General features: G+C 41.9%; 1 long non-coding RNA gene across 4 annotated transcripts; it reads left to right on the top strand.

Annotated features, from left to right (window-relative positions):
- Positions 1 to 6: 6 nt before the first annotated feature.
- Positions 7 to 11,364, top strand: LOC104911361. Of its 4 annotated transcripts, none has more exons than XR_002115830.1 (5): positions 7 to 245; positions 543 to 622; positions 9,099 to 9,188; positions 10,517 to 10,628; positions 11,124 to 11,364. It is a non-coding gene; the product is annotated as an uncharacterized LOC104911361 (long non-coding RNA). The 4 variants fall into 4 exon arrangements; XR_002115831.1 differs by lacking the exon at positions 10,517 to 10,628 and adding an exon at positions 1,415 to 1,499; XR_793863.2 differs by lacking the exon at positions 10,517 to 10,628 and having other exon boundaries at positions 10 to 245.
- The last annotated feature ends 15 nt before the right edge of the window (positions 11,365 to 11,379 follow it).

The raw sequence follows: 11,379 nt of genomic DNA, 5'->3' as shown, positions 1-11,379 counted from the left end.
CTCGCCCCGCGCCGCGGAAAGCCTCGCGTCCTATTGGCGGCAGGAGGGAGGACGGCGTACGGCGGAGCGCTGATTGGTCGCCGGGCGAGGGTGCGGCCCGCCCCTCGGGGGTCTCGTGACGCCAGGTGGACGCGGCTCGTGGCCTGCGGGTGCCGAGGCGGTTTTGGCGGTGCGGGTCTTGTGGTGCCGCTCGGGACAGCTTTCGTTCCTCTGTACTCGGCGGAGTTTTTCTGCGTTGCCCTCAGGTGGGATTTGGGGTGATGAATGTGACTGCAACAAAAGTCCACTGAGATGCGTCAGTGTTTCCCGAAGGCTCTTAATTTCTTCTAACATCCTCTCCTGTTGGGGCACAGCTTCCCTCAGTAGGCACGCCTCGGTGCATGCCGCACTAATGGAGCTCACCCTCTGGCACTTGTTTCTGTTCGATGTAACACGAGGGTTTGGGGCACTGCAGAACTGCATGGTTTCACTGCGTTGCCGTTTGTTTTTAGTTTAGATCGGCAAATCGTTAATAATTACTTTCTCCTTATTCGTATCTTCAGAGTCTGGGGACGAGATCCCTCCTCTTGTGACCCATCGGCACCTGAAGCATTTCTGAAAGGAAACCGGTTGAACATGTGAGGTTAGTTTTGTAATAAGTTATTCTCAAAGGCAGTAGAGTAATTGCAATGGCTAGAGGTGCCAGACACCTCAAAATACAGCCCCGTTTCAGGATAAATCTGCAGAATTTTGCATTGTTCAAGGCTGTACTTTAAATGTTCATCTTGCCTTCCTTTAAATATTTCACAAGATTAAACGTGTGCCATGCTAATTATTTTTTTCTTTTAATGTTGAGTACCCCCCAAGTACTTTTCTATATCTCAAGACTTAACCACATTTGGAAAGTTAATTTTAAAAAAAATTAAAAAAACTTCTGAGTTCTGACACTTTATATGAAAACATTTAGTTGAGGCCAAGTTGTTGGAAGAGAAAGATAATTCCTAGGAATTAAAGTGCTGACAGATACTAAGCAACAAAACTCCAAAACAAGGCTTCCAGCCAGAAAGATGATTTGCCGTCATACCATCCAAGAATTACCCTTCTTTTCCTCTTATAGTGTTTGGCAAGAGTGAGTTGAGCCCTCTGCTTTGAAAAAGGACCTATTCTCCACAAACCCAAAACAATGCAACTCCTGCAAGCTGACCACTCCCATTTGATTGGGAAACAGATGAAGCTGAGGAGGGTGAATACCTTTCCACAGTTCAGTGCTCTTTACAAACCCAGGGAGATGACAGCACAACTTCAGTTAAGAACTAAGCATCCCAACATCATTAAATCAATCCAAAGTCTGAAAGTCTAAGAGCCAGACCTGCAGAAGACAGGGAGTTAAAATCAAGGCGGTTAGGTGCTGATGTTCCTTTGATTATTCTCCTAGGACAAGAGGAGATAAGAGACTAGGGAAGCTAATGTGAGACAGTAGTGCCCAAAACACTTTAAACACGACTGATTTGGCTAACGAGGTAAGACATCTGCAAAAGTAACCTCCTACATCTCTCATGGAGGAATGCAACCACAGAAAGATGTCCCAGGTGGTACCATGTCTGCTGAGCACTCCAGGGCCCACAGTCCTGGTGGTCTCCAGAGAGATGAAAACAAGCTGTTGGCCCCACTCTTTGCATTTGCTAAGCAGTTGTCTCAAGGTAGCTAAAACATATTAAATACTTTCCTAAAATTATTTTTCCATATCTTTGTGCTATATCTGGTACAAAATGTTTTATGATTATTAATGGGAAGTGAAACTAAGAGTTCCTCTACAAAATGTGGCCAAAACTCCTGGGAGAGTTTTGAGAACTCCTGCTTTAAACGCATTTAGTTGTGAGTGTATAGAGTGCTGTGTTCTTCACCTCCTGACACTGATGCTTTTACTGTGCATAGCTGAGATTCTTGCATAATTTAAGAGAATCATCTCAGGTGTCTCCCACTCTGTTCAGAGCACTCGGCTGTGTTCCAGATTTTGGCACAGAGTTTGTATCACGTTACATTTGAGAAGAGTTTACCAGCAATGCTTATTTAGAGAATTTTCTAGAAAATAGATTTTTAAAAAACACATATATTTGAATGGCTCCCTGAATGTTTGTAAATGGCAGCAGCCTGGAGTCAAGTGTTTTAGTTCCTTGGATTTAGTCTGACAAAGTATAATCAGCATTATTTATGTTTCCGTCTCAAATTGCAGCACTATTGGAGCAAGTTAAATAAGTCCTTATCAACCTTTTTTCTTCTTTCTTTTTTTCCCCTGATACACTGAAAATGCTTGCTGCTTTTTTGTGTTAGTGCTTCTTCATGGTATTCAGACAGGTTTGTGCATAGCATGAAAGACCCACTGAGAGGAACTGGAGCCAGCAAAAATCATTGCAAGATGAGGATGCTGGAAAACATGTAGAAATAGATGAACTTATTAAAAATTGGTTTGGTTTTCTCACACTTCTTCATACTGTAATTGCAAAACCTTCTGAAATTTGCTGTTAAGCAGAACTCTGAAATATATCTAGGTGCAGTAAATGAATTATGCAAATGATTTTATTGGGAGAATATGCACATTCACATGTACACATTATTTGCTTTACAGTTGTGGTTAAATTCTCCCTTGTAAAAACAAAAGAGTTCTCTACAGAGTCTAAATTTCCTTTTCTGATATAGTATAAATCTGTCATGTTTATGTAGGGCATATGGAGCTTGAACAGATTAGTATGAATGAATACAAAAATGTGCTAACCAATTTTTTTAGTTGTTTTAGGTTTGTTTTCTAAGGAAACAGGGCTCTGATATTTTGATGTTCATGAACAATTTTTCTATGAGTTCTCCATAACAATTTCTGAATCTTTTTCTAGATACCTTACGGTAATTATAACCTTTTCTTTTCATTATTAAAAAAAAAAAGTCAAGCTGTGTCAGCTCTCTCCAGTCTGTCCTTCATTTTGTAAACTTCTGCTGCTTTGGAGTTCTGAGGAATTTTTGTGGGATCACCTTTCTGATCTTCTGGTGTGTGTGTATTTCTTTTCAGGAGAATCCAGCTGTCATAAAGGTCCGTATGTGAGACAAAGACCCACCTTCAGGACTTACCATTCTAATTTCTACATGTTGAATGAGCTTGTTATGGCTGTTTTTGCTATGCAAAATTTATTCTGAATATGCATACAGTTTTGATAAGTGACCAAAGTCAGCTTTTGTCCCTTCACCAAGTATCTCATTCATCTTTCTCAGGCTTATAGTTTTCCTTACAGACCATTTTGATATTCTGCCATTCGTGCCACCAGCTTCTCATTTATGAAGGAGAAGCTAAATAAAGTAAACCGAGAAGAAACAAAGCAGTTTGCTTCATGCATATTCCAAGTTTGAATCTTGTCTTTAGACTGATACTTCACATTCTGTTTTACTTTGAACACATTCCCATAATCTTGCTTCAAAGACAAGCTGTTCTTGTCTTTGCTCTTCCATCCAAATACATGCTGTTGATGTGTGTTTATATACATGTGTGTGAATATATATTTACTATGTGTGTATGTATATAAACTTGCCTAGTCATCAGATTATAGTCCACTTTGCTGAATTTTGAGATGCATCCATTGTTGCTACTCCACTCAACTTGAGAAGTTATTCTGGGGCTTTCTCAGACTTGGAATTTTCTTGTTTTGAACTGTTAATTATTTTAATTATGAATATTATCTAAGATTTTAATGAAAGTAGTTTTATCTGTATAATCCGTATTATTTAATTGTCCCTTATGCTGTTCCTCATTGTATGATCAGTGTCTGACTATGCCTTGCTTTTCTTATTAGAATCTCACAAGTTAATCATTTATTAATTCTGGTTTGCAGTTAAAACACTTTCACTACTGGCATGCAGATCAAACATCTCAGAGTTTTACTGCCACCTCCTGACCTCTGGCACGCCTACTGATATATTTTTTTTAATCTTGTTTACTGGTTTGGATTTGCCTAAATAAGTCTGTTACCACCACCAAACTGGGTTGGACACTGCTGGACCAAAGCTAGGCACGTCCTTTATACATCTTAATAGTCATATTATATTTTAATGCAGTGCTTGGAGAGGAGAAAAACTTATCCAGTTGAGACTTAGCAAAGCAAAAATGTTTGCTCTACTTCTAAACAAAGAAGTATTTCTGCGTTAAACACTGATGTTGCATTTCTTTTAAGACAACTTTAGAATGTATGGTGGAGTTGTGAAAGAATTAAGAACATAATGAATACAAATTGGACTTGATGATCTTTAAGGTCTTTTCCAACCTGAGCAATTCAGTTCTATGAAGTTGAGCATGTATCATCCCTAATTAGGACTGCACTTTATTTTGCAAAAATCCTGGGAGGATGAACTGTTTGCTTCTCAAGACAGCTACAATGTCTCTGCTTTCTTTATCCTTCCTAGCAGTAACAGAAAAGTATTGGCTGCTATTAATGAATTAGGATGTGTCTGCAAGCCAAGAATGTGCAGTTTCATGAGTGTGGTCCTGCATGTGCATTTTAGTCTTCCCCTCATAGGATGAAGAGAATGCTGATGCTGAGAGATCAACATCAGAAGCTAGTGACAGACACAAGTATGAAAAAAAAAATATATATATATATATATATGGTTTGATAAGCAGCCATCATTTCATTTTAATTTTCTACCTAGTTGCCTGATCTCATTTCCTTATATTTTTGCCTCTAAACTGATCTCATTTCCCTGTATTTTCTCCCCCTAAATGGGATGTAATCCCTACCCTCTTGCAGCCTGGAGGCAGAGTGCAGAGCAGCTGTGCAAACAGAGCTAAGGCAATGAGCACAAATCACTGCTCCCTTCCCTTTGGGCAGTGAGTGGCTATACAGTGGAAGGCAGATCTGCCTTTGGCATTACTTTAAGTTATCATCATATTTGGTTCACAGTATTTTGAGTGTTGCCTGGAGGGGACGCATTATAAAAGAGGCAACTGCTCAGGTAGAGATAGGCCACCAAGAATAGCAGGAAAAATACAACTATAATCTTAGAAAATCACATCATCTAATATACAAGAGGGAGGCAGATAAATCTTTTTTTCCACAAATTGGGGCACAATTATAGTGCGTTATGAAATTAAAACAACTCTACTAAATCAGTGATCTTATTCTAACAGGAAAATTGAGTAACCAGTGCTGAGCGCCTGGAGATGTTACACAGGAAGGATGTTTGCTTTGGAGATAACCTGGTCCTCCCACTTTGCAAATGTTATATATGTGGGTGACAGTAGGGTACAACCTAACTGAGAACATGAAGATGGTAATCCAGAACAGGCAGAAATGTTACCATCTCCGGGATGTTTCCCTAATTAAATGAAGCTACAGCAGCTACAATGTGGCTGCTGCACAATATGCACCACTGGCTCTTCTGCATGTTGTGCATAGTGAGAGGTTATCTCTAGGCTGAAAAATGAGCACCTCTTACTGGAAGATGCTCATTATCAGACTAACTGCTATCAGCTGTTACAAAGCATCCTCATTCTCCAGCCTCGATTAGTTTAAACTAATGTTTACTAGAGCTGCTTGATGAATACTGATAGCCATGTAATCCTCCAGACATCAGGAAAGATACCAGAAATCAATATAAATTTTCCTTCATGACCTAACAAGATATACGCTTTCCTTGTATACTTAGCCAGGAGTAATCAACCTACCTTAAAAATCAGGACTGCACTCAGCTATGCTGCACTTAGTCTGTACTAAAAGGCCACAAGAGCACGAGCTGAAGAGCTTCCTGACACGTGCCAGATGCCTTAGCAGCCGCTCTTATGCCCTTGCTTGGACACGGATGATTCACACACAGGCAAATGCCTCATAGGCATTAGCAAGACAGTCTCAAATTTACCTCTTCCTAAGTACAAGCAAAGATGCTTTGAGCTCAGGCTGCAGCAGAGCTAATGTCCAGGGTGAAGTGGATTGTGTAGATCTGCCGCCAGGTGAAACAGCCACTGCTTCTCAGATTTCCCAAAGCAGCAGGTGCTGCTGTACTCCAGCACAAGCTTCTGCCTTGCAGGTGCTGCTGGTCTCTACTGAGCTGCCAGGACCAGCAGAAATATGGCCCACTGTCAGAGCAGAGCTGGTGAGCACACTTCCTTGTGCTCCTGTCAGGGCTGCTGTAGGAGTTCCACTGCTGTAGCAGGAAGGTCACTGCCGTTATAACAACACTAAGAAAAAGGCAAGTGGCTGCATTTCAGAGCTGTAATTTTGTCTTAATCCTTACAGGTCAACATTTTCACCACTCTGGACTGGGTAACAAACACACTGTGGTTCTTCAGTTTCTATTTTCGGTTAGCTCAGCCCAGTGAATTGTAAGCAGGCTGGCTGTGCTCGCTGCCTGCCAGCACAAGCCAGCCAATCTAGTGCAAAATCTCATTACCAGTCTTTTATTTTCAACTCAGTTAAACTCTGTTACCTCTCAGGTCTGCCAAAGTGCTTTTCTGCCTCTGTAGAGGAACAGTCTTTTCCTCCTGGAAAGCACTCATATCCCATTCTGTTCTTTTTTGTGCATGTACGTGCACATCCAAGGGAGGGGTGGGAGGAAGGAGCAGCTCCCCTAAGAGACAAACATCCATTTCTCTCCCTAAGCTGGAAACCTATTTAAATCTGCTTGCTGGGAATCAGCCCTTCAGCTGCTTCCCAAGGCCCTGTGAGCAGGGTGAGCAGCTCTGCTGAGGCTTTAAAGGGCCTGGGCAGCCCCTTGCTCAGGGCTTAACATTCCCCACCCTGGAGCCAGCTGCCAGCCAGCTGTGCCAGGCTATGCCAGTGTGTGCTCCAGGCACCTGTGCTAATGGTCTGCACCGTGTGGGTGTTCTGCTTTGTGGAAATGAGTAGCCAAAGCATCCTGGCATTTTTGAAGCCAAATATAGGATGAGTAGATTGTTTTTCAACAGGAAAAAGATGAATGAAATGTTTAATGGAAAAAAATTTGCTTTCAAACTAAGTAAAAGAAGATTTTGTCAGGTGCTTTTTTAATTCTTGAAAGAAAATCTACTCTAATTTGGCCAACTTTTAGGGTATTTCAGTTCTCAGTTTACAGAGACACTTGATACTGCTTAAAGGTTAAGAATGTCCCAGAGCAAACTCATGCCTCTTGCAACTTCAGTCCTGTTTGTGCATCATTCCCATGGCTCAGTAAGTCTCTGTCCCTTACCTGGGCATGCACTCTCCTCACAAAGCCACCACACACACTGCAGCCTGGGATGACGTGATGAGGACAGAATTTCCCAGTGATGGCTGTTTCCAGTTGCTACGCGTGTAGCTGGAGCCAAGCAATCAACTGAGAACATGGATGCTGCCATGCACTCCCAGTGACCTCCCTGCTGGCATCTAGGCAATGGGAAGGAAGGAGGAAACTGTCCCATTCAGAGGCAAGAGAACAAGAGCCAGATCTAAGGAACAGAGTGCAGGAAGCAGGAGAACGCGAGATGAAAACTGGGACCTGTGCATCTGTTCCAAGGTGGCTCATCCAGATCTTTCAGTGCAATCTTTCCTTGTTCAGTGTGCACAATTGGGAATCAGGATGCTGGATGCAGTCTGATGCTAGATCAAGGCAGAGAAGTTTTGGTAGCTGTATGGCTCTTTATTGCTTTTAATCTACCAATAATAATAATAATGGCAAGATAAATGTGACAAAATCTGCTGTGGATGAAATTTTTACGGGCGGCAGCGTTCACCACATGACTAGCAGATAATTGTTACTACACCTAGCACTGCCTTCCTGGCTGGACTCATGTTCTTATTTTGGAAATAGTTCCTGATCTTTCTCCTCTGACCAATGGGTAGGACCATGCTTTGAGTGCTCAAGCCAGGCTGATCCTCTTACTCCGGATTGCATTTAACAAAAACTCCAGCTGGCTCCAGGCTTTCTGTGTGTGGAAGCATGTTAGCCAGCACAGACTTTAGCATACCTGGTGCTGGTTTTAGAATCACAGAATCCTAAAATAGCTTGAGTTGTAAGGGAGCTTAAAGATCATCTGGCTCCAAGTTCCTGCTGTGGACAGGGACACCTCCCACCAGACAAAGTTGCCCAGAGCCCCATGGACAGGAAAGCATCGTTACCTCTGTCTGCAGTGACCTACCACTATTTGGGTTCTTGCCAATATTTCAGTAGTTACTGTCATTCAAGATCAACCAGGTACTATCAGCATTTAGAATCTCTTTCATGTAGCGCTTTGAGAATTGTAAATACATTCAGTATGGCTGATGCTAGCACAGTGTTGTGGGAATCTCTCTTCTGCAGCTCCACGGCTGGACTGGATGCCTACAGCCCCATGAAAACATTTATTGCACAGTAACACCTCAGTTGCCTGTGGTATTCCCTGAGGTGTACCAGCAGGCTGGCAGGTTGCACCATGCGTTACTCCAAGGTGTGGTCAGCTACACATTTCCCCTTCTCTTGACAGTCAGTTTTTAACATACTTAATAAATGTCATCTTGCTGATGTTTCATTCTGTATGGAAATCTGACAAAACATCAACCACAAAAGCTTGCCAAAATTGGAGCCTGTCCTGCTCACGGTCCGGACGGCTGCAGCTCAGAGCACTGGACAGGGCAGAGAAAAACTCTTCCACCTCCATCTGCCTTCTGCAGCTTCTGTCATATCCTGGGAATCCAGCAGTGCAGCACAAAGTGAGTGTAAAGATGGACAGGTGATGCTGGCATTTTTCTTCCAGTTTCTGTAGCGATTACAGCATTACATCATCAAATCTGCATACTAAACTAGATTAAAAGCACCAGTTGGTTTCAGTGTGTGGTTCCTAGGACCTTTTTTTAGTGAGTGGTTAACCTAGGGTTATGCCTCCCTTGTATGCTCAAAGAACAGTGCCTGCACACCTCAGTCACAGCCATCTGAGGCTGTCTGCAAACCAAATCCTGGGTTACTGAGTTGGCACCAAGATGAGGGATGTGAAATCAGAGACTAACACTGAGCATTCCTCTCCTAGAACAGTCCAGCAGAAGCAGAGCAGACTGCAGTTCTCCAGGAAGAGCACCCTGCTATCCTAATTGTAAAACAATCCTGTTTCTTCATGCAGTTCCCTGTATCATCCACTATTCATTTCCCAATTTCAGGAACAAGGACAAGGGTCTGGCAGGCAGCAGATTCTTTTGGTTCAGAAACTGATTCATACTCACAGCACAACTGAAAAGTCATGCAATTCTGTAAGTAAAAACTATGCTAAAATTTAAAATTACAAAATTAGCTTTCCCAAGTTTTAATGATTGACTGTGCAACATTAATAGTGTTGCTTGAATGCATTTTTTTTCTGAATACCAATAAGTTTATGTGCTCTACTTGTTTGGCAGCTCACGTTCTTTCTCTTTCCAGTGGGTGTTGAGAAAAAATTATGGGAGACAGAAAAAATAGGAAGGTTGTGCTAATTTGAATCAGTCCACACAGGCAGCTGGAACACACACTGCTGCTTCCATTTAGAATGGGAAAGGCAAACAAGGGTTAAAGGACATCGGTGTAGTGAAGGTCCTTGAAGCAGCCATGGTGGGATAAACATAAGACTACACCTAAGCTGTTTTGTGAGATTATAGTCCCTCTACATAAGGCTCAGGTGTTAGTAAAATATTGTCTGGTTTTATAAAAAGTTAATTAAAGATAGATCTAAAATAAGATGACTTGACTTTTCTTCACCCAGATAATCCATATGTAATCTGGTGATGCCAGGTCTGGCATTGCAGCAAATGGTGGTTCTTCTCACAGAGCAGATGAGAGGAGCTGGAGCTGCCTGCTTCCAGGCAGTCTGTGCTGTGCACTCAGCAGCACTCTGCATGCAGGCGGTGTCAGTGTGTGCAGGTGGCCTTCAGTGCATCCTGCTTAAAGCAGAGTCTCATGGAGCTGCTGCTTCTTGCAGTGATGAGGGGAGCTCCATCTCCAGTCTAGGGCCACACACAGCACGACCTATAACTCAGCATTACAGTGGACAGATAGCATGCAAAGACACTGCAGAAAGCTAGTGGACCAAGTATGCTGCTTTCTAAACCTCTTTCCTTTTCTAGACACTGGCAAAGGCTGATGAAAAAAACTCTTCTATAAAAACAAAAACATCTTGTGTGTGTTCTGTAATGCTTTTCCCTTCCAAATCAGGTTGGCAGTGTCTCTTTAATGTGCAGCACTGTGAACTTAAAAGAAATCTTATTATCAGCCTTCCTAGCCTTAAGGACTTCATCAAGTATTCCATGGTCGCTGCCTTGCAGATGCTACAGTTAAGGTGCTGGGTGGTGGGGTTTTGTTTGCATTCCCTTAAGCCCTTTTCTTGTTTTCATGTGTAGCTATAAATATCTTATCCCTGAGAAGACATGAAAGTAATCCTATAGACATTAATTAGATTCTGTGTGATTTGTTTTTCAAATTCTGGAGTCACAAAGCACAAGTTTTAATTACCCATTTTTGTTTTGGGACTAGAACTTTCAGACATATATCAACACGATCAGAAATATGTAAAAATTCTTCTCTGAAATTCTTGTATTCTTTCCCCCAGCCAATTTTTAATAAGTAAGGAAGAGCATTTGTGCCTCAATCAAAAAGCTGTGCACCCCTGAGTAAAAGTTCCAGTTCCTCTGTTGTGGGTCTCAGCACTGTGCATCTATCAGGTATTGTTCACAGAGATCCTCAAGATAGAAATCAAAAACTTAAAAGTATAGTTCATTTCAGTTCACTTTTTAAACTTTGGAATTAAAGACAGGCAGCTTAATCCCAGAGCAGCCATATCCACCCAGCTGGGTAAGTAACCACTTTCTTTATCCTTCCCTCTAAATGTTGGTACAACAAAACCGTATCACCTAATTTAAACTAAACCAGCTAATATTACATGCTTGTATTATATATTCAGACACGAAGGAAATTACTCCTTTCTGCAAATATTTTTGCAAAATTCAAGCAATTGGCTTTAGACTGATGATCAGTGTGATATTTTGGTTAGGTAGCTTTCATCAAAGTAGAAACTAGTAATGATCCATTGGTGTCAGACAGCTAGAAATTGCTGAAAGGTAGCATTTTCAGACAGGGTCTACTGCAGCTAGGATTCACGAGTTGCCATAATTTGGATTTCAAACCTACCTCTTGCATCTCCACTCCCCTCATCACAGAGAAAATCACTGCAGAGCAGGGGCTGCTGGTAACCAGATCACAGCTCTGGAGGCTGCACAGCGATGGGATGACACTACTGGCAGAGCTGAGAGGTGGAAGTGGCTTTCTGCAGAGGCTGCTGAAGGTATCCTAATGACTTTGATGTGCTTGTGTTAACCAAGTTCGATTTTTCAAAATATCCACACTATTCTCAGGTTTTCAAGTATCTGGTTTATTTCTTGTTGCCTTTCTTCTTTTTTTCCTTCTTTTTCTCTT

The sequence above is a fragment of the Meleagris gallopavo genome, chromosome 6 (assembly GCF_000146605.3).
Source record: "Meleagris gallopavo isolate NT-WF06-2002-E0010 breed Aviagen turkey brand Nicholas breeding stock chromosome 6, Turkey_5.1, whole genome shotgun sequence".
Classification (NCBI taxonomy): Eukaryota; Metazoa; Chordata; class Aves; order Galliformes; family Phasianidae; genus Meleagris; species Meleagris gallopavo.
This window is presented reverse-complemented; position numbering and strand designations above follow the sequence as displayed.